Genomic DNA, 20,810 nt, shown 5'->3' on the forward strand with positions numbered 1-20,810 from the left:
CACACACACACACACACACACACACACACACACACACACACGAGCGTGCGTTGCAACACATGCATAGAGCTCCAACACACATTTTCTTAGCCTTTTTTTCCTCATCTCATCTTTGTAAATTACAAATCTATCACTGTTCACCTAGCTTCAATCATTGTACACTGTACACAGTAAATGTTGCGGTTTTAATTCAACACTTAAAGAGTTCATTTAAGTCCAAATTATGTCAAATCAACTCTCTAAGTGTTAAATGAGCACTGTAAAATTTACTGTGTACCCACAATTAATCACTTATACATGTAGGCCTACCTCCGTACTCACAGCTTCAAACACAGCATCTGGAGTGGACACAGTTTTGTGTGCGGCCGCCTTGCCTTCTCCTCCGCTCCCCCATGGATCTTCTACCTGTGGATCAAGATAAAGAGAGTGCATCACTTCATCATCTCGCCCCATCCCCATACCCCACCCTCGCTCACCCCCACCCTCTCCACCTCCAACTTCAACTCAGCAGGTGGACGGCAGTTCCTCACACCCCATACCCACCCTCCATCACACTCTATACCCACCCTCACCCCCCACCCCCTCCACCTCCAGCTTCAACTCAGCAGGTGTACAGTAGTTGCCATGGAGATGTGTAAGTACACTTCAGTTCCATCAGTTGACGTCAGAACTCCTTTAACACACACACACACACACACACACACACACACACACACACACACACACACACACACACACACACACACACACACAGTCAATGTGTCACTTGCTACAAGGAAATAATAAGGGTTCCATCTTCAATCCTTTGAACCAAGCCTCTCATTTGCCTTCTGTTATATGTTGGGAAATATTGGGGACGGAAGCTTTTATATTGGGGTTTCCCAACCGAGGCCTTTTCAGTGTGGAACGTCCCAGTTTGTATACTTGTTTGCCGGTCGGTCGATAATTCTCAAGTAAAGAATGACAAAATCGTCTCCCTGCCTCTAGGACAAAATGGATTACACCTAGGCCTACAAACTCGGCTACTACAGCTTCCATGAATATTAGAGATGTTCAACTATGAGACCTTTGGAAACAAAACAACAACAACAAAAAATGTCTTTGGAACATAATTTTATGTGCAAAACCAAATTTCCTTGTGAGTCAAACCAATCTCAAATTGTATTTGCACTTTGCTCTTATTCTACACGTTCTCATGTCAAATTCAACCTTTTTCTTGATACATACTGGCACATCCAGTAAGTCCCCTTCATTATTACCTGGATTTACTTTTTTCATGAAAATGTAATTGTTTTTCAACTAAATTATCACTTTTTTGAGTGGGACATGTTTTTGCCAAACTTTCAAGAATCAGTGTCATCTAGGGGACAGATAGCCAACGGCGCTCTCATTAATGTTTTCCACCATTGTTAGGGTCGACTCGGGGATTGAACCCAGGTCGCTGGCTTGGCAGGCTGGTGTGTTACCGTTACGCTACAGTTCAGTTGGCTTGAAAAAGACCCAAGTGCAGAGGTTCCAAAAATCAGAAGTTCCAAACGAAAAATGAAGTTCTCTTTTTATTTTTTCAAAAGCTCAGAAGATCCAAAAAACTCAGAAGGTTCAGGTCAGAGGCATTCAGCATGAAAAAGAAACAAAAAATCCAGGATTAGCAAAAAATAGCAAAATTGGCAAAAATGCTTGATAAACACAAAAGGCTCTTCAACAGTTCAAAAAGTAAGAGCATCAAAATCCAAAAAGCAAAAAGTCTCAGAAAGTTCAAGGGGAAAAGTTCAAGGTATAGCTCACCAGCAAAGTGGATGTGAAACAAAGACTCCGTGACAAACAACCAAAAAACAGGGCTTAAGTAACCAGACTAATTGTTCACATGACAAACACAAATGGCAACAGGTGGTAGAGGAACAAAAATGGAGGGAAAACTAAATGAGAAGGCGGGGCAGGATCACCTGACAGAAGATAAGACACATGTCAAACGAAAACAAACGCACAAACAAAACAAAGGGAAATGGCAGGTGTCCCACAGCGATCCCTAGTGGCCAGAAGGTCCATGGCACCTAACAGGACCCCCCCCTCTACGAACGTCTCCGGACGTTCCTTGGACAGTCAGGGTGCGCACGATGGAAGTCCTTGCAAAGGCTTTTGTCCACAACATCCCGGGCCGGAACCCAGGACCGCTCCTCCGGGCCATAGCCCTCCCAATCGACCAAGTACTGCAGGCCGCCTCGGACACGGCGGGAATCGAGGAGCCGGCGGACCGTGAACACAGGCCCACCATCAATGATGCGGGGGGGAGGTGGGGCTTTGGGGGCCGGGGCATGAGGTGAGCACAGGACAGGGCGCAGCAGGGAGACATGGAATGTGGGATGAATTCGAAGGGACCGGGGCAACTGGAGTCGGTAGGAAACGGGGTTGATTCGACGAACCACCTTGAAAGGGCCAACATAGCGGGGGGCCAGCTTGCGGGACTCGACACGAAGGGGGAGATCCTTGGAGGAAAGCCAAACCCTCTGGCCGGGGCGGAAACGCTGGGCCGGCCTCCGGCGACGGTTGGCCTGGGCCTGGGCTGACCTGGAGCTCCGCAGCAGCGCCTTGCGTGTGTTCCGCCACACCCTCCGACAGCGCCTCATGTGGTGTTGGACCGAGGGGACCCCAGCGTCAACCTCCTGCTCTGGAAACAGAGGAGGCTGGAACCCGAACTGACACTGGAATGGAGACATGCCAGTCGCCGAAGACTGAAGGGTGTTGTGGGCGTACTCAGCCCATGGCAGCCAGGAACACCAGGACGCTGGGTTGTCCCTTGCCAGACTCCGCAGGGTAGCCTCCAGGTCCTGGTTAAGCCTCTCCGTCTGCCCGTTGGACTGTGGATGGAAGCCCGAGGTGAGGCTGGCCGTGGCACCCAGGAGTCTGCAGAACGCCCGCCACACCCGAGACGTGAACTGCGGCCCACGGTCCGACACAATGTCCTGCGGGAGTCCGAAGACTCGGAAAACATGGGCAAATATCAGTGTTGCAGTCTCAAAAGCAGAGGGAAGTTTAGGTAATGGAATAAAGCGACAGGCCTTAGAGAACCTGTCAACTACTACAAAAATAACGGTGTTACCTTCAGAACTCGGGAGGCCGGTGACGAAGTCTGCAGACACATGGGACCACGGCCGTCTCGGGATGGGCAGAGGGCGGAGCAGGCCTTGAGGACGCTGGCGGGGATTCTTGCTCTGGGTGCACACTTGACAGGCCATAGCGAAGGCTTTCACATCCTTCTCCATGTCGGGCCACCAGAACCGTCTGTTGAGGAACTCGAAGGTCCTCAGGGACCCCGGGTGTGCAGTGAGGCTGGACGAGTGGCCCCACTGGAGGACCTTGGCCCGTACCTGGCTGGGGACGAACAGGAGACCTGGAGGGCCTGTTCCAGGATCAGGTTCTTGACGTTGGGCCCGCTTGACAGTAGTCTCAATGCCCCACCGAACCGGGGCAACTATGCGGGAGGCTGGGACAACAGTGCTGACCTCTACATCGTTGTCATGTGTGGAGAACTGCCTGGACAATGCATCTGGCTTGGTGTTCTTCGAGCCTGGACGATAGGAGAGTGTAAAATCAAACCGGCTGAAGAACAACGCCCAACGGGCCTGGCGAGGGTTCAGACGTTTGGCTTGCTGGATATATTCAAGGTTCTTGTGGTCCGTCCACACAAGAAACGGGTGCTGCGCTCCCTCCAGCCAGTGCCTCCATTCATCCAACGCCATTTTCACTGCCAGCAGCTCACGATCTCCAACGTCATAACGGGACTCTGTAGGACTGAGGCGACGAGAGAAGAATGAACAAGGATGCAGTCTCCCGTTGGAGCGTTGGGAGAGGACAGCGCCGACTCCTACATTGGATGCATCCACTTCCACAATAAAAGGCTGGGACGGATCAGGGAGGACCAGCACAGGGGCAGAGGAAAAGCGATGCTTGAGATCCTGGAATGCTTGGTCAGCCTTGGGTGTCCAAAAGAATGGGGCACTGTCCTTCTTGGTGAGAGCTGAGATCGGTGCGGCCACTGAGCTGAAGTTCCGAATGAATTTGCGGTAAAAGTTTGCAAAGCCAAGGAACTGTTGAACTCCTTTCACGGATGTTGGTGTTGGCCAATCCCGCACAGCACTTGTTTTGCTGGGATCCATCTGGACCTGGCCATGTCTTAGGATGAAGCCCAGGAAAGAGGCCTCAGAGACATGGAACTCACATTTTTGAGCTTTCACGTAAAGGTGGTTCTTCAGCAGCCTTTGTAGGACGGTTCGCACATGGTGTTGATGCTCTTGCAAGGACTTTGAGAATATTAAAATATCGTCCAAATAGACAAAAACAAAACGGTTGATCATGTCCCTGAGCACATCATTTATGAGGGCCTGAAAGACAGCTGGGGCGTTGGTCAATCCAAAAGGCATTACCTGGTATTCGTAGTGCCCAGATGGAGTGTTAAAGGCTGTCTTCCATTCATCACCTTGCCTAATGCGAACAAGGTGGTAGGCGTTTCGCAAGTCCAACTTCGAGAAGACAGAGGCACCCTGGAGTAGGTCGAAGGCGGTGGACATCAGCGGTAGTGGGTAGCGATTGCGGATTGTGATCTTGTTAAGGCCCCGGTAATCGATACAAGGTCGCAGCCCACCATCCTTCTTGCCAACAAAAAAGAAGCCAGCGCCAGCAGGTGATGTAGACGGCCTGATGAATCCTGATGCCAGAGCATCCTCGATATATTCCTCCATAGCCTTGTGCTCTGGCAGAGAGAGGGAGAAGAGTCGTCCCCGAGGAGGAGACGTACCTGGAAGTAGGTCGATGGCACAATCGTAGTGCCTATGAGGAGGAAGAGAAGATGCTCTTTTCTTGCTGAAGACCTCTTTCAAATCCCAGTACTCGGAGGGAACTTGGGACAACTCGGTGGGATCCAGAGACTCGGAAGGCGACACTGGAGGATTTGAAAAGAGGCAGGTGGCGTGGCAGGTAGGACCCCATTCCAGGACTTTGCCAGTTACCCAATCGATGTGTGGGTTGTGACGGGTAAGCCAGGGGGTTCCAAGGACCACAGGAAACTCAGGGGAGTGAATGAGATGCAGCGAGATATCTTCTTGGTGGGCTTCAAACTGGAGACGAATAGGAGAGGTTGCATGACTGACTTTGCCATTTCCCAGGGGCTGGCCATCCAGAGCAGACACGGAGAGGGGCAGCTTGAGGGGAACAAGAGGGATTTTGAGTTTGAGGGCAAAGTTAGAGTCAATAAAATTCCCTGCAGCTCCAGAGTCAACAAGGGCTTGACAGGTGTGAGTGCCTTCACCCCAAGAGATGGTAATGGGAAGAAAGACTCCTTGGCCAGGGAACTCGGGAGACAAGGTAGCTCCCGTCACAACCCTCCCTCGGCTGGACGGGAGAGCTCTTTTCCCGAGAGCTCAGGGCAGGTGTCTCGGAAGTGTCCCTTTTTCCCGCAGTATAGGCAGCACCTTTCTCTTCTCCGGCGTTCCTTCTCAGCTGCAGACAGCCGTGTTCGTCCAATTTGCATGGGCTCAGTGGTGTCTGGGATGGCTGGAGTGGAGGACCATGGAGGACCCGGAGGAGCATCAGGTGTTCTTCGGGCTGCATCACGGCGACGTTCCCTGAGGCGGTTGTCCAGACGTATGGCATGTGCGATCAGGGACTCCAGGTTGGAGGGACAATCCACAGATGCTAGTCCATCTTTAACTGGGTCTGACAGACCATGGTGGAAGGCAGACACCAATGCTGGCTCGTTCCATCCACTTACAGCAGACAGTGTTCGGAAGGCGATGGCATAATCGGCTACACTAGTCTTACCCTGCTGGATGGACATCAGCTTCTTGGCTGCATCTTCACTAGCAACTGATTGGTCAAATACTCTAATCATGTCTTCTGTGAATTTGTTGAAGTCTGAGCATTCTGGACCCTGCCGCTGCCAGACAGAGGTCGCCCAGGCTCGGGCTTTGTCCACAAGTAGCGTTATCACATAGGCAATCCTGGCTCGATCATTGGTATAGGTGGCTGGCTGCAGTTCGAAGGTGAGTTGACATTGAGTGAGGAAATCCCGGCACTCACCCTGTTTGCCATCATATCGCTGTGGTGCTGGGAGGCGAGGTTGCCGATGTGGGTCCGAGGCTGAAGGATCTATGGCTTGGGCAGGGTGAACAGCAGGAATGGCAGGCTGGGCTGGAGGGTCCACAGGAGGCTGAATTGGAGGAACTGCAACAGGCTGGACTGGAAGAGCTTGCAGAGGAGCTGTGGTGAGGCCCTGAAGGGCTGTGGCAATTTGTTGCAGCATTTCTTCATGTCGTGTCAAAGCGTGTTGCTGGTTGGTTAACGCTTGGCCATGTGTGTCCATAGTAGATCCAAAGCTGTTGAGAGTCGCCATCAACTTCTGGAAGTCCGAAAGCTGGCCGGGTGGATGATTCTCTGCTGGGTCGGTCATGACGGAGTCTTTCTGTTAGGGTCGACTCGGGGATTGAACCCAGGTCGCTGGCTTGGCAGGCTGGTGTGTTACCGTTACGCTACAGTTCAGTTGGCTTGAAAAAGACCCAAGTGCAGAGGTTCCAAAAATCAGAAGTTCCAAACGAAAAATGAAGTTCTCTTTTTATTTTTTCAAAAGCTCAGAAGATCCAAAAAACTCAGAAGGTTCAGGTCAGAGGCATTCAGCATGAAAAAGAAACAAAAAATCCAGGATTAGCAAAAAATAGCAAAATTGGCAAAAATGCTTGATAAACACAAAAGGCTCTTCAACAGTTCAAAAAGTAAGAGCATCAAAATCCAAAAAGCAAAAAGTCTCAGAAAGTTCAAGGGGAAAAGTTCAAGGTATAGCTCACCAGCAAAGTGGACGTGAAACAAAGACTCCGTGACAAACAACCAAAAAACAGGGCTTAAGTAACCAGACTAATTGTTCACATGACAAACACAAATGGCAACAGGTGGTAGAGGAACAAAAATGGAGGGAAAACTAAATGAGAAGGCGGGGCAGGATCACCTGACAGAAGATAAGGCACATGTCAAACGAAAACAAACGCACAATCAAAACAAAGGGAAATGACAGGTGTCCCACAGTGATCCCTAGTGGCCAGAAGGTCCATGGCACCTAACACCACCATTGTTTGACTCTACTGCAAATTCAACATCTAAACTCAATAGTTCGGAAGACCACCGCTCACAACATTGCATCATATGCACACGTCTGTGTACCTTGTGTGAGGTGATTTCCCGGGCGCAAAATGGATGTATATATTTAAAAACTGCATGGCAACCTGTTTGTGCCCATGCACACATATCCTGCAGCAGGCATATCCCTGGCCAATCACTTCATCATTTAGTAGTATTACAATTAGGCCTAAAAGAAGTGCGAGGAAGGCACTACCTTGAAACAATGTAGTTATTGCAGACATTTTGTGCTTTGTGTGGTATAGGCACACATGGAGCTTGGTGGCAGACTCACTTGGAGCTCAACAAAAGACACTTTGTAAGCTTTGTGGTCTCATTTTTTTTCTGTTCACACATTCACCGTAGAGGTATACTGAGAGGGAGTTTTTTGTGTCCTTGACATGAGGCATTACAGATACTGTATTCACAATATTCCCATTCCCATCAAGCCAAGGCACGTCCAAATCTGAACCACAGACTACTAGGATCCAATCATACTGTTCGCAGAACAAAAAAGGACCCTGACAGGCGGTAATGAGATTCTGTGTGATTGTCTCTAGTTGTTTTCCAGTGGTGTATTAAATTCCCACACAGGCTTTGAGTGATTAACAATGGCTGCCTTTGCACACTCCGTATAATTAAATGCCATGACCTAATGTCATACTTACTGGCAAACCAGTCGCAGAAAGTGTGTGTGCATGTAGGCCTATGTGAGTGTGCCTGCATGTGTGCATGGGTGTGTGGGTGCATACGTGCGTACATGTGTTTGTGTGGAAGAGTGTGTGTGTGTGTGTGTGTGTGTGTGTGTGTGTGTGTGTGTGTGTGTGTGTGTGTGTGTGTGTGTGTGTGTGTGTGTGTGTGTGTGTGTGTGTGTGTGTGTGTGTGTGTGAGAGAGAGAGAGTGTAGGCTGGGGGTGGGCTGAGTACTCGCTGTTCACGCACTATTTAGAATGTCAGTGTCTAGAGGAGTTTAAATTTTTCCTTACAATGCCTCCCTCACCTATATATGAACCACACACATTCAAACTCTCATTCACACACATACACACACACACGCACGCACGCACGCACGTACACACGCACACACACACACACACACACACACACACACACACACACACACACACACACACACACACACACACGCACACACACACACACACACACACTACAATACAATACAATACAATCTCCATCCCCAGACAAATATGCATTTACGGGCCCAGTGTCACGCAACAGTCAGTCAGTTTATTGAGTTGGGGCTCCGATGCAACTGTGCAGAAGAGCCCAGCACGGCAGCCCAATTCCATCCATTCCATTGTCGTTGTGAGCACTGCAGTGTGTCCTGGCTGGACCAGCTTCAGGGTTTTTTTATTGGTGCTGTGCTATGTGGGGACATTCAGGCCCTGTTTACACATATATGGATATTTTTGTACGCATCTGTTTGGACATTTTGTTGACACATTAGCAGAGTTCTAGCTCCCTGAACTGGATATATTTAAAACCAGAGGGTTTTTTTAAATGCTGTAACGCACCTGTCACATTAGTGATCCACATGCCGTGTAAACGAGATCAAAATATGTAAACGGACAAACATATCCGTTTGTAACGTTTCAAATCTGCATGTCACCACAGCCTGAATGAGGATAGTGAGGAAGCTTTATTACACTGCATCATATTTAGCACACGTTATTGTCCAAAGCGGCCATACAAACGAGGACATAGACTGTAGTTTACTATTAACTTGTTGAGCAACACAATATAGGCCTACTGTGAGAGATGCACAATTATATTATTGGTATGATAGTGGTATTGGTAAATTCATATCTGATAAGTTGCATGTAGGCTATATTTTTCTGCACATTTTATGTATACATCAGTATATTAGTAGAAGTAGCCTTTATTGTCCCCAAGGGGAAATTCATTCTCACCACACAGGGTGCAATTGCCACAGAGCAGCGCCTATAAGAACACCTGTCAACCCACCTGTACATTAAATATATGAACAATACAGCGAGACAAGGGATTTCGACTGTCCTCAGGGGCCAATGCTATTGAATTTCCTGTATTTTCTCACAGAAGCTTGAGAGAGTGGTCTGTAGTGATCCACATGGCGTGTAAATGAGATCAAAATATATAAACGGACAAACATATCCGTTTGTAACGTTTCAAATCTGCATGTCACCACAGCCTGAATGAGGATAGTGAGGAAGCTTTATTACACTGCATTATATTTAGCACACGTTATTGTCCAAAGCTGCCATACAAACGAGGACATAGACTGTAGTTTACTATTAACTTGTTGAGCAACATAATATAGGCCTACTGTGAGAGATGCACAATTATATTATTGGTATGATAGTGGTATTGGTAAATTCATATCTGATAAGTTGCATGTAGGCTATATTTTTATGCACATTTTATGTATACATCAGTATATTAGTAGAAGCCTTTATTGTCCCCAAGGGGAAATTCATTCTCACCACACAGGGTGCAATTGCCACAGAGCAGCGCCTATAAGAACACCTGTCAACCCACCTGTACATTAAATATATGAACAATACAGCGAGACAAGGGAAGGGATTTCGACTGTCCTCAGGGGCCAATGCTGTTGAATTTCCTGTATTTTCTCACAGAAGCTTGAGAGAGTGGTCTGTATAGTGGATTTAAGCTTCAAAAAATACTTTCTTGTTTTACAATCCCACTAGTGGATCAAAACATTATTTTGAGCTTATACTCAGTGCGCAGACCACTCTCTCACACTATTTACTACAATTGTCTGGTAGCTGAATTACTCTTTTCATGGATGTGCTCATCCTAACTTTCAAACACCCCAACTCAGAGGACCTTTTTTGGTTCCGGTCCAGTCCTGCATATCACTAAACAGTCGCTATATTAGGACAATTTGGGACGTATCAGCCTCTTTGCGCAGATCACTTATTGCTGAAAAATATCAACTACATCATAACAACAGCCCCATGACATTACGTAGCGTCTTCAGTAGCAGATTAAGTCTTGGTCATTGCCATTGCCAAGGTTATGACAGAGGCTCTGTGCAAAGGTTTCTTTATGTGCTGGTGAGAGCAGACTAGGTACAGCTAAGTACAGGTATGTTCTGTGCAGGTAGGCAGGAATAAGGATAGAGGGAATAGCGGGGGTAGGGGTGTAGAGAGGTGAGAGAAGGAGATAAATAATGGCCAATCCTTTAGCTATGTAGGGGAATTGCTCACTGGGGGATTGAGCTATGGATCGCAGACTGAGATCTACAGCCGTCGAGGTTCACAGAGTACAGGGATGGAGGCTCCAGCGCTGCCGCAGGTAATGTACTACTGGATGTGTAGGTGGTGTGTGTGTGTGTGTGTGTGTGTGTGTGTGTGTGTGTGTGTGTGTGTGTGTGTGTGTGTGTGTGTGTGTGTGTGTGTGTGTGTGTGTGTGTGTGTGTGTGTGTGTGTGTGTCTGTGTGTGTGTGTGTGTGTGTGTGTGTGTGTGTGTGTGTGTGTGTGTGTGTGGACAATGTGTTTGTGGGTAGGGGTGGGGGAGGGCGAGTATCTCTGTGCTTTGGTGTGTGTGTGTGTGTGTGTGTGTGTGTGTGTGTGTGTGTGTGTGTGTGTGTGTGTGTGTGTGTGTGTGTGTGTGTGTGTGTGTGTGTGTGTGTGTGTGTGTGTGTGTGTGTGTGTGTGTGTGTGTGTGTGTGTGTGTGTGTTGCTTCTCTGTCTACATCAGTGTCAATGTGTGTGTGTGTGTGTGTGTGTGTGTGTGTGTGTGTGTGTGTGTGTGTGTGTGTGTGTGTGTGTGTGTGTGTGTGTGTGTGTGTGTGTGTGTGTGTGTGTGTGTGTGAGCGTGTGTGTGTGTGTGTATCTGTGTGCGTGCGTCAAATCCGCAATCCACACAAGTGTGTGTAGGTCTTGATGAAGGAGGAAAACATGCCAGGAACCTCTGAGGCCTCCCTGTGACACCCCAGGATGAAAAAGCCCCCAGGGGGACCCCTATCAGCCCTCAGAGTGACAGCCGAGACCTTAGATCAGGACCTCCCGCCCCCCCAGAAATCTCCTCCAATCCCCTGCGGCCCTCACCTCTCTGTCACCTGGTGATAGGCTTGCAGCTGTGCCACTCACTCCATGGCTCTCTCCTTCCTGTTTGAGTCTGAGGAAGGTTAGACTCATATGATAATCTACAACATCCACTATACATGCGCAGATAGTCAGCAATGCATTCTCGGCTGGAAATGCTGCATGGTGGAAAATGTGTTCAACCAAATGTACTGCTGATGTCAAGAGACAACGTTTCACATGGCCCTAGACACTCGTGGGATTAAAGCGTTTGCAGACGGACCGTACAATATCTGCAGTTGCTGATGGCCGTCGATCATCCGCAGTGATGCACCCTTCAAATGGCAAAAGTTCACTGAATTCTGCTTAGATGCGTTGTCCCACACCCACACCTGAATATCCCCTCGGGGATCAATAAAATTACTCTCTGCTGAAGTTACTCTACTCTACCCCTAAAACATTTTCAATGCACCCCACTTCAACTCATACTCCCAACCTGCCCCTCTACACCTCCCCATGTCATGTGCTACAATACGTCAAATTCGTGGATTTGTGTTCGACTTGACTTAGGTGTTGTTGGTGGGAGGTCTGTGATGACAGCGAGTTCTCACTCACATGGAGTAGACAGCAATGGATTGTCAAAATCTGCCCTGAACATGGCTGTTGCTATCAGCCAATCAGGCTACACTCTTACAACTCAACATGACAAGTGAAGGTTGAAAACAATGGCGCTGGTACAAATAGCATGTTGAAGTAGGATCAACATACTTAGTTTGATGTTCCCATCAGCCTGCAGTATGCAGATACTATGAAATGATGCATGCTGTTGTATAATTTGTTATAAAATACTGGCTGTTGGTTTACCATACAGTACGATAGAGACTGTTCTGTCTGTTTTTAAATGCTCCACACTTAACTTGTCTTGACTTGCTATTTCAAATCTTTCATTTTCCATGTCTTTTATGAAATAGCAGTTCAGGGCCGAGTAGAGGGGAGAGACACTTAATTTATTCTGAAGGAAATGAATGTGCCATGCATATACACCTACACACGGATAAGATGCTGCATTGGATTTTTACATTATTTTGTTTTTATCTAGGCCTACCACACTTAGATCCTTCATGATTAGCACATTAACTTTTAGGACATCACACACCTGAAAATATGAAAAAAAACAATATGTCCAAATCTTTGTATGATCTGCACATATAAGATCTGAGAAATTAAAACTCGGAATCCTTTGAATACTCTGAACTCACCCATCACCTCTGTAACTGGGAGAAAGTCTAACTAATAGACCACTGGTGGTTAAGCTGCCGAATCCTGCCCAGATTGAACAGACCAGAGACTGCTAAAGCAGCGAAAGGTTCAACCTGTAGTGTTCAACGAGGGAGCGCAACCGGTAACACTTTACTTTACGGATCGCTAATAAGGTGTTAATTTCATAGTAATTTCTCAGTAATTTCAGTCTAATTTTATGGTAATAACTGCTTGTTATTAGTAATAACAGCAAAATAACCATATGGTTTCCAGTGCAATTACACTATAATTTCTCATTAATAACAACAAAAATAACCATACAGTTTCCAGTGCAATTATGCTGTAGTTTCTAGTTAATAGTAGGCTAATGGAAACAGCTACTGTGTCATCATAGTAGTTAGGTGGTAGGTATGCCAGTAACTAAACGGTATCAGCCGAAGTAGTTTCATACTAATTAGGCTACATCAGGGCCGTAATGTGCAATATTTCCTCTTCCTATGTTATTGCATAGAAACGACCACCCAAGTATCCTTGTATTATTTCTGCTTAATTACCTTGTAAACAATTGAGTAGTTATATGGAAATAAGATAGAATCAGGGCCGTAAAATGCATTATCACCTATTCCACTCAATTTTATGGAAATTACATATTTTCATGGTCTTAAAATGTCTTATTTTTTATTTCCACTCAATTACTTAGTTATTATCATTTTTAATACAATATAGACTAGCCTACTATGAAGTGATTCAAGTACACAGACAAACACATTGTGTGCAAAACTTTATTTATTTTTCCAATCAGTTATGAGATTCATGTTCACTGATGTGAGCCATCCAGAGGAAGTCCTGTGAACACAAACAAACAGAGAAGTCAACTGCAAGACCGGTTTCACCACGTTTATTTTTTCATGTTATCAATGCACCATCGCTAAATTTGCTTCTGAAATGCAGTACCATGTTAAATGCACGTTGTAAATCTTCCTGAGGCTGACATCGTTGCTGATTTACAAAGGCGAACTCTAGCTAGCACCTAGCTTCAGTCATTGAAAACATGGAAAATTTTAAACCAGCACAGATAACAGATCCAAAGATATTGGGAAAATGCTGTTTTCGACATGTCATATTTACTTCACCAGGGTCCTTCAACAATGAATATCTAATGACCAGTAGTTATCCTCTTGATATCAGTTACATGATAGCAAGCCATGATATGTGCTCTAAAAGCAGACATATTTCCTGACATCATAACAGTTAAAACCATTTTAAAATCTTTATCATTGTGTGATCTGGCCAGAAGGGGACAGTTTAGACGCTAGCCTGTAGTGCTAATTACACTATGTAAAACCAATGTAAAGATGCTAACGGGTACAGTTGAGTACAGTATTTTGCTATCGGCCATGCTATTAGCTCCCATGGCTATTACCTCCCATTGATTAGAATGGTGTCTCAACTGTACTCTGCTATGTCTCAACTGTACCCCACCGTTTTTTAGCTAGGGTACAGTTTGGACAAAAGTGCACCTTTTTTGTTTGATTAATTACATAAACATTAAACATCCTAGATATATAATTCCTTGATTATATATTTGCCCACATCCTGAAAATATGTTCTGTCCAAAACAACTTTCTTTTTAGGACCTTTTAATAGTCTAATTTCTGCGTGGAAGGGGACAAAAATAAAAGTGTACCCAACTGTACTCAGTCTACCCTACTATGATGACACACACTGTAAAAAGAGATCTATAGGATTTACTCAATTTAATTGGTGTAAGGATTTCCACAGTCCTAAATAGAGTATTACGTACCCCTACATATTCAGTTAAGATTAACCAATTCCAGAAGTTCTGTTATACTGACCACATCAAAGTAAAAAATACTGGTAAAAATGGGGTAACATTTACTCATTTCAGGTAGCTTTTTATCACCACTTGTTACTGTTAAAAATTGGTTAAAATTTACTCATTTCATGTAGCTTTTTATTAACACCTATTACTGATAAAAATAGGTTAACGTTTACTCATTTCAGGTAGCTTTTTATTACCACTTGTTACTGTTAAAAATTGGTTAAAATTTACTCATTTCATGTAGCTTTTTATTAACACCTACTACTGATAAAAAAAGGGTTAATGTTTACTCATTTCATGGAGCCTTTTAGTATTACTGCTTATTTATCAACTGCTTATTATTCTGATTACTTTATTGCTGTGTTATTCTTATTCCTATTAACCAGAGGTGAAAAGAGTACTAACATATTTTACTCTGAGTAAAATATTTTAGTACTCTTTTCACCTCTGGTTAATAGGAATAAGAAAAACACAACAATAAAGTAATCAGAATAATTACTCTGTTGAAATTGTACTCAATCACAAGTAAATGTACAATTGAAAGAATCTACTTAGGTAAAAATAAAAAGTATATCATTTAAAATTAAAATAAACTTTGAGAAAAACTAAAAAGTTACTTTTTAACAATCAGTGTTTTCTGCCTCTACTGTGTTGTGCAAACGTCCACCAGGGAAATTACAATTACAACAAACCTGTGCATATCAACCAAGATGTTTTATTTAAAGGGATATCGCCAACAGGAAAATGTGAAAAATGAGCAGATACTCAATGTTTCAGTTTATCTCACAAAAAGTAAACAAACATTAACAACAGGACCATTTAATTCACGAGTTTGCCCTGGAGTATGGTAACCATAGTCAATAGGCATAATTCGATGTTAGCTGGCCTCTGTCCTGGGACCCTGCGGAGATCATGCGGCACGAGATCCACTTCCACTCCATAAGTGTAGGGGACATGTAGCTGGGTGATCCAGTGAGATGAGGGAGTAGGGGGAGGTGCTGGGACAATTAGGATAGCCTTTGCGCATGACAGGGGAAGGAGGGAAGGTGGGATTTAAATTTACGCGAAGGCGGAAGCTTGACATGGCAACTGTCAATAACTCTCAGACTTCCTCCAGAACTAGGTTTATATAAACAATATGTAGAATTTGTAGCAGTTTTTGACAGAAATAGTCAAATTTTGTTCCGTTTTCACTTTGTTACTGATAAAGGCACATCAGTGTATACTGTTCTACCATTAAACTGCACACATAAAAAGGATACCAGTTTCTTTTAAAAAAGGATATCAGTTCCAGTCTATTTGGTGTCCAGGACAACAGTTTCAAACAAACGGGCTGCTCTACTTTTCAAAGACTAAATCCAAGAATACTCAGAATTCGGTTTACTCTTTGAGGAAGACATACAGCAGTGAAACATCAGAGTCCAACCATACTGATAACATTGCAAAGATCTCCTACTTATTACAAAATCACTTGTTTAGTGGTAAATAGTTGGGATACGGGACAATTAACCGGTCAGGCCACTCAGAGAAACCATTAGCAATTACAGCATACTGTATACTGGAGAGGTCAGTAGAGCTGCAAACTGGCTCACAAAGACCGGAGGTGCTGTGGACGTTGAAGGCACGGTGGATGGTGGCAGGGTTGACCCAGGAGCATGGTGGGGAGTGGCACGGATGACCCAGGCGCTGCAGGCACGGTGATGGCTGAGGGCACGGATGACCCAAAAGGTGGATGGTGGCAGGGACAACCCAGAGCATGGCAGTATGGTGGAAAGAGCTGCTGCACCGAGTGGAGGGACTTCAGGGATGGGCACAGTGAAGTCTTCAACCTTTTCATGATTGTCCTCCACTGTGATGCCCCTTTAACAATAACACGTACTGATTACTACATATGCGAGTGAAATACAGTATGCCAAAAAGAGTAAAAAGATAATGGACAGAAAAACAACGTACAGTGCCTGTATTTATATGCCCAGTATCTCCTCTCGTTCCTCTTCAGGACCATCATCTCAGGTGTGACCACAGAACACTGTCGCCTTCTTTCATGGGGCTGCCCTTCTCCCGCTCCTGGGTCTTCTCAATGTTGTCAGTTGTCACGCACCTGAACACAACCCTGGGACAAGATACACTATTAAGAATACTCATTGGTTAAACTTTTTTCTTTAAAGGTACATTCTATGGTCTGTTTTGGTCATCTGTCTAGAGCTGAAAAAGTAAAGGGGTTGAGTTATTAGTAACAGTTGTGACCAATCCACAGTGTATTTGCCCTCTACACAGCTCTTGACAGCTTCACATAGAAGTTAAGTCATCAGGCTGCTCACGCATTGTTGACTCAAACACACACAGAGACAGTGCAGACCCTAAAGAGAGAAGACCTGCCATTTTTTAAATAGAGACCCTAAAAAGAACACTTGTTACGCTATTCTATGGGAATAGGCTGTTTCAGAACATAGGAGTTTGTTTCAAGAAATTTAAGAACGACCGGACTGAGGCCACCATAAGGAATGAGCGGTTCCACTTCATATCTGAAGTTATCGTGACCATCCATTTGCTTATTTCAGAAATAACACCTGGCTAGTTTCTTTACAAATGTGCATACATGGTCCATTGTGCTCCAACAATGAGAGCGCAGCTTGATTATGTCACATCTGTATGCAAACAGTAAAGGGATCTATTGACCTCAAAGGTGCACTGTGAAATGTATTTGGCAGTCTCGTTCCATAATTCATGCGGCCCAGTCATAAATCTTTTTCACTGATTCTTACCACCACCATCAAATTCAAAATATTCTCTATGACTGCGCAAATTGCAATATTAGTTATAATAGTACTAACTGTAAATATGAGTTTATTATTTAGTTGCAAAATCTACTCTGCCACCATCCTACACAGTGCACAGTGCAACAAGGACAGCAAGCCTGAGTGAGTGAAAATGGCTATTCATAAACAAATAACATGACAGTGTTATGGCCTTTAAGTCTGTTTATTTTTCTTCAGTCGGCGACTTACCCTGTTCCAGAATGACTTCAGGACAACCATGCATATAAAAGATGCAACACCACTGCCTGAAACACATATTAAAAGCACATAACAATTAAGTTACAAGTAAGTCATTCTTGGTCATTAATATGACTTGCCACACACCACATAGGCTGTAGCTTACATGAGAGGTAAGCAGTTACCGCCTTTTCTCAACTCCTGCAGTAGGCAGAAGCAACACCTTCATTATGCACAAAACATTGTGAATAATTTGACATGGATAAAGTTTAAGAAGTTGTACTTTTACACTCGATTATTATGTAAACATTTCTACTCCTTGCAATTGCTATCCGTTTAGAAGCATTTGTTTCACTTTTTATACTAGTTGTGAAAATATAGGCTACCGGTCTCTTTTCGTTGGACTGCCCTTCCTAATGTCAAACGTCATCATTTCGGTACAACTGAAGTGTGTGCGAACTGCGGAGACCAGAGAGAGAGAGAGAGAGAGAGAGAGAGAGAGAGAGAGAGAGAGAGAGAGAGAGAGAGAGAGAGAGAGAGAGAGAGAGAGAGAGAGAGAGAGAGAGAGAGAGAGAGAGAGAGAGAGAAGGGCTGTGCTTATGGAACCTGCGCGTGTCTGTTCATAGCGAGTCCTTCGACTATGAAAGCAACTATCAAACTATCGTTGTCAAAACTAACCCTGAGATTGAGTTTGCAACGTCCAACAAAAAATAACTGACTTCATGTTAGGTGATGTTATGACCGTGGATGATCACATTGGGAGGTCCCTCGCCAAAAACCTCCTCTCACCACTACTCAGAGTAACATAAGGGCGTGTTGGTCTACATGGGACTACTTACTATGATACATTTACAACAAACTAATCAATGTCTCCTCGCAATGTTAACGGATTGATCCTTTGTTAGCGTCTATTCTCAGCAGGATTTAGCATGTCTAGGGTAGCGTTGTTTAAAAAGTTATTTGATGATCGATTCCTCTCGCTCCCCCTCCCAGTAACACAGGCACCCGGCATGCACAAACCGTCTGTCTCGCTCCCCATCTTCAAGCTGTCATTCAAACTCAGAATGTTTCTATGATTAATAAACAGTCTTTAGTTGACACAGCGACATTCCAGAGTGATGACTGTTTACACACGCTGCTTTGACAGTTGATATGAAGCATTTCGTCGCGCATTTCATTGATTTGAAAACTTGGTGACCATAGGAATTTACACGTTTTTAAAACAACATTCAAAGAGGACGATTCGCGACGGGAACTGCTGAAAGACTTACGAAGGATTCAGTGACCAGCTACAAACGTAGCCGTTCCATGTTGAATGGATTTATTGTGGAGAATGAAATAGTGAAGTAATGTGCCGTTCGTAGTCTGTCTACGAGCACATAGGTGCATGTAACTTGTAAGATTATCACACTACAGCCTTGTGTGAAAGCAAAAAAGGAGGCTATCTTGTAGAATTTTCTCCTCCGTGCTTACGCGTGATGCAGAGCATCAAGTTGCAGTGGCAGCGCAAACAGTGGATGGAACATTCGGCAACAAATATTTGTAGAACGACACACGAGGTCAGGTCCCCACCAGCAGCCAGTCCCAGTCTGCGCGCCAAAACTAGCCAACAAGGCAACATTTGAGAATGGAAAAAAAACTTGGCTGCAGTGGGTTTCATTCTACAACATTTTGAAATTGGTAGTGCTATCCGTTCATCTTTAACACAGGGCATACTTGTTGCCTTCTCCAAACGAAGTTTGAACGGCAGCTTACAGGTCCATTGACCTGTCTGTCTGCCCAGTGCGTTGCTGATAGCAGCTGCCTGAGTCACAGTCAGACAGTTATTACGAGCCAACTACAACTCTAGCGTGATTTAGTTTCCTTTTGATCATTGTTCATGTTTTGTATCCCATGTTTAATGCACGACTGGCCAGCTTACCTTCTGAATTTGTCCCGTCCATTGGAAGTTAACTTCATCCGCTGCGAGGCTCGCCACAGTCGTCGGTTGATTCTTCTTCCAATGAAGTACCAGGAAGCAATGCGCAATGCATTGCGGGCCTTAACCAATTTCAATAGGTAGTTTTGACAGAGACGGTTTGGATCATACTAGCCAATAGTATTAGTTACAGTGTTGGAATGTAAATTGGGTAAAGTTTAGTCATTTATAGGTAGTTTCGACACTAGCCATTAGTATTAGTTATAGCGTATGAATGCAAATTAGGTATAGTTTAGTCATTTCTCACCAGTACTAAGTCCTACTCCTTATTTATAGGTAGAGTGAGTATATTATACCCCTTGCATCAGAGTAACCTCAGCAACCTAATTTGTTGGGGTAAAAAATATCCATTTTTTGTCAGTGAAATGTACTGCCCCTCAAAATCCTTTTTATCAGTGCAGTAGCTGTTTCCATTAGCCTACTATCAACTAGAAACTACAGCATAATTGCACTGGAAACTGTATGGTTATTTTTGCTGTTATTAATGAGAAATTATAGTGTAATTGCACTGGAAACCATATGGTTATTTTGCTGTTATTACTAATAACAAGCAGTTATTACCATAAAATTAGACTGAAATTACTGAGAAATTACTATGAAATTAACACCTTATTAGCGAACCGTAAAGTAAAGTGTTACCGCGCAACCAACTGAAGCTCATGTTTAGACATTCCATTGGCTGCCGCTTGCCGTCACTGTGCAGCGTCATATCTTATGATATATTGTTAACTGACCTTCAACTTCTCTTTTGACGCCCTCGACGTCAGAACCGCTTTTGCGGCTTTCGAGGCTTTTCCAGCTTGCTCTTCCAATTACTTCCGCCACTTCAGACGCTTTTACCGCCTGCTGCTCGTACAGTAACAGTACAGTAGTGCATTGGTAACGAAGGCTGCCAAGAAGCAGTAATTTACCACCCAAAGTAATTACACTTCGGGGTAAGATCAAGCGGTTGATTTTAGGGATGTTGGACCTCACTTCCAATTTAATACGGAAGAATAAATAAAAGGCCTGATCACTCAGAATAAAGCATTAATAAATAAGACAATAAAATCTGCTTGGCAGCGCTGTGGATGGGATGACCCCCAAGGAGAGGGTGGCTGTGTCTAGTTTATCACTTTTATGGCCTGGCTGGACTAGGGAGGGTCTGCAGCAGCATGGTCCGAAGCCGTGGGGTGTGTAGTGTGTGGGAGGGTATTGTTTGACATGTGGCCTTTATAGCCGAAGATGGTGGTGGTGGTGGTGGTGTGTGTGTGTGTGTGTGTGTGTGTGTGTGTCGGGGGGGGGGGGGGGGGGGGGGTATACAGTGTGTTGAGAGGTTGGAGAGAGGTGGTTGGGTCGCGGGAGAGGAGGGTATTTTGGAAGGAGTGGAGAGTGTGGGGGGAGGGGAAGGGAGGGGAGGAAAGGGGAAGGCGTTGGATGGGAGAAGGACGCTGTTACATGGGTAGGGAGGGAATGAGAGTGGGGGGGGATAGGGGGATGACATGGGGAAGAAATGATGACGAGTAGTAGAGTGTGCGTGTGGAGGGG

At 44.9% G+C, this 20,810-nt stretch overlaps 1 long non-coding RNA gene across 2 annotated transcripts; it reads right to left on the minus strand.

Moving 5' to 3' along the window:
- Positions 1–15,976: 15,976 nt before the first annotated feature.
- On the minus strand, positions 15,977–19,311 carry LOC134441152 (uncharacterized). 2 transcript variants are annotated; one of them, XR_010033099.1, is made up of 4 exons: positions 19,227–19,311; positions 17,318–17,373; positions 16,263–16,422; positions 15,977–16,169 (listed from the first exon to the last, which is right to left on the minus strand). It is a non-coding gene; the product is annotated as an uncharacterized LOC134441152 (long non-coding RNA). The 2 variants fall into 2 exon arrangements; XR_010033098.1 differs by lacking the exon at positions 19,227–19,311 and having other exon boundaries at positions 17,318–17,496.
- Positions 19,312–20,810: the final 1,499 nt, after the last annotated feature.

Source organism: Engraulis encrasicolus, chromosome 24 (assembly GCF_034702125.1).
Source record: "Engraulis encrasicolus isolate BLACKSEA-1 chromosome 24, IST_EnEncr_1.0, whole genome shotgun sequence".
In the NCBI taxonomy this organism is placed as follows: Eukaryota; Metazoa; Chordata; class Actinopteri; order Clupeiformes; family Engraulidae; genus Engraulis; species Engraulis encrasicolus.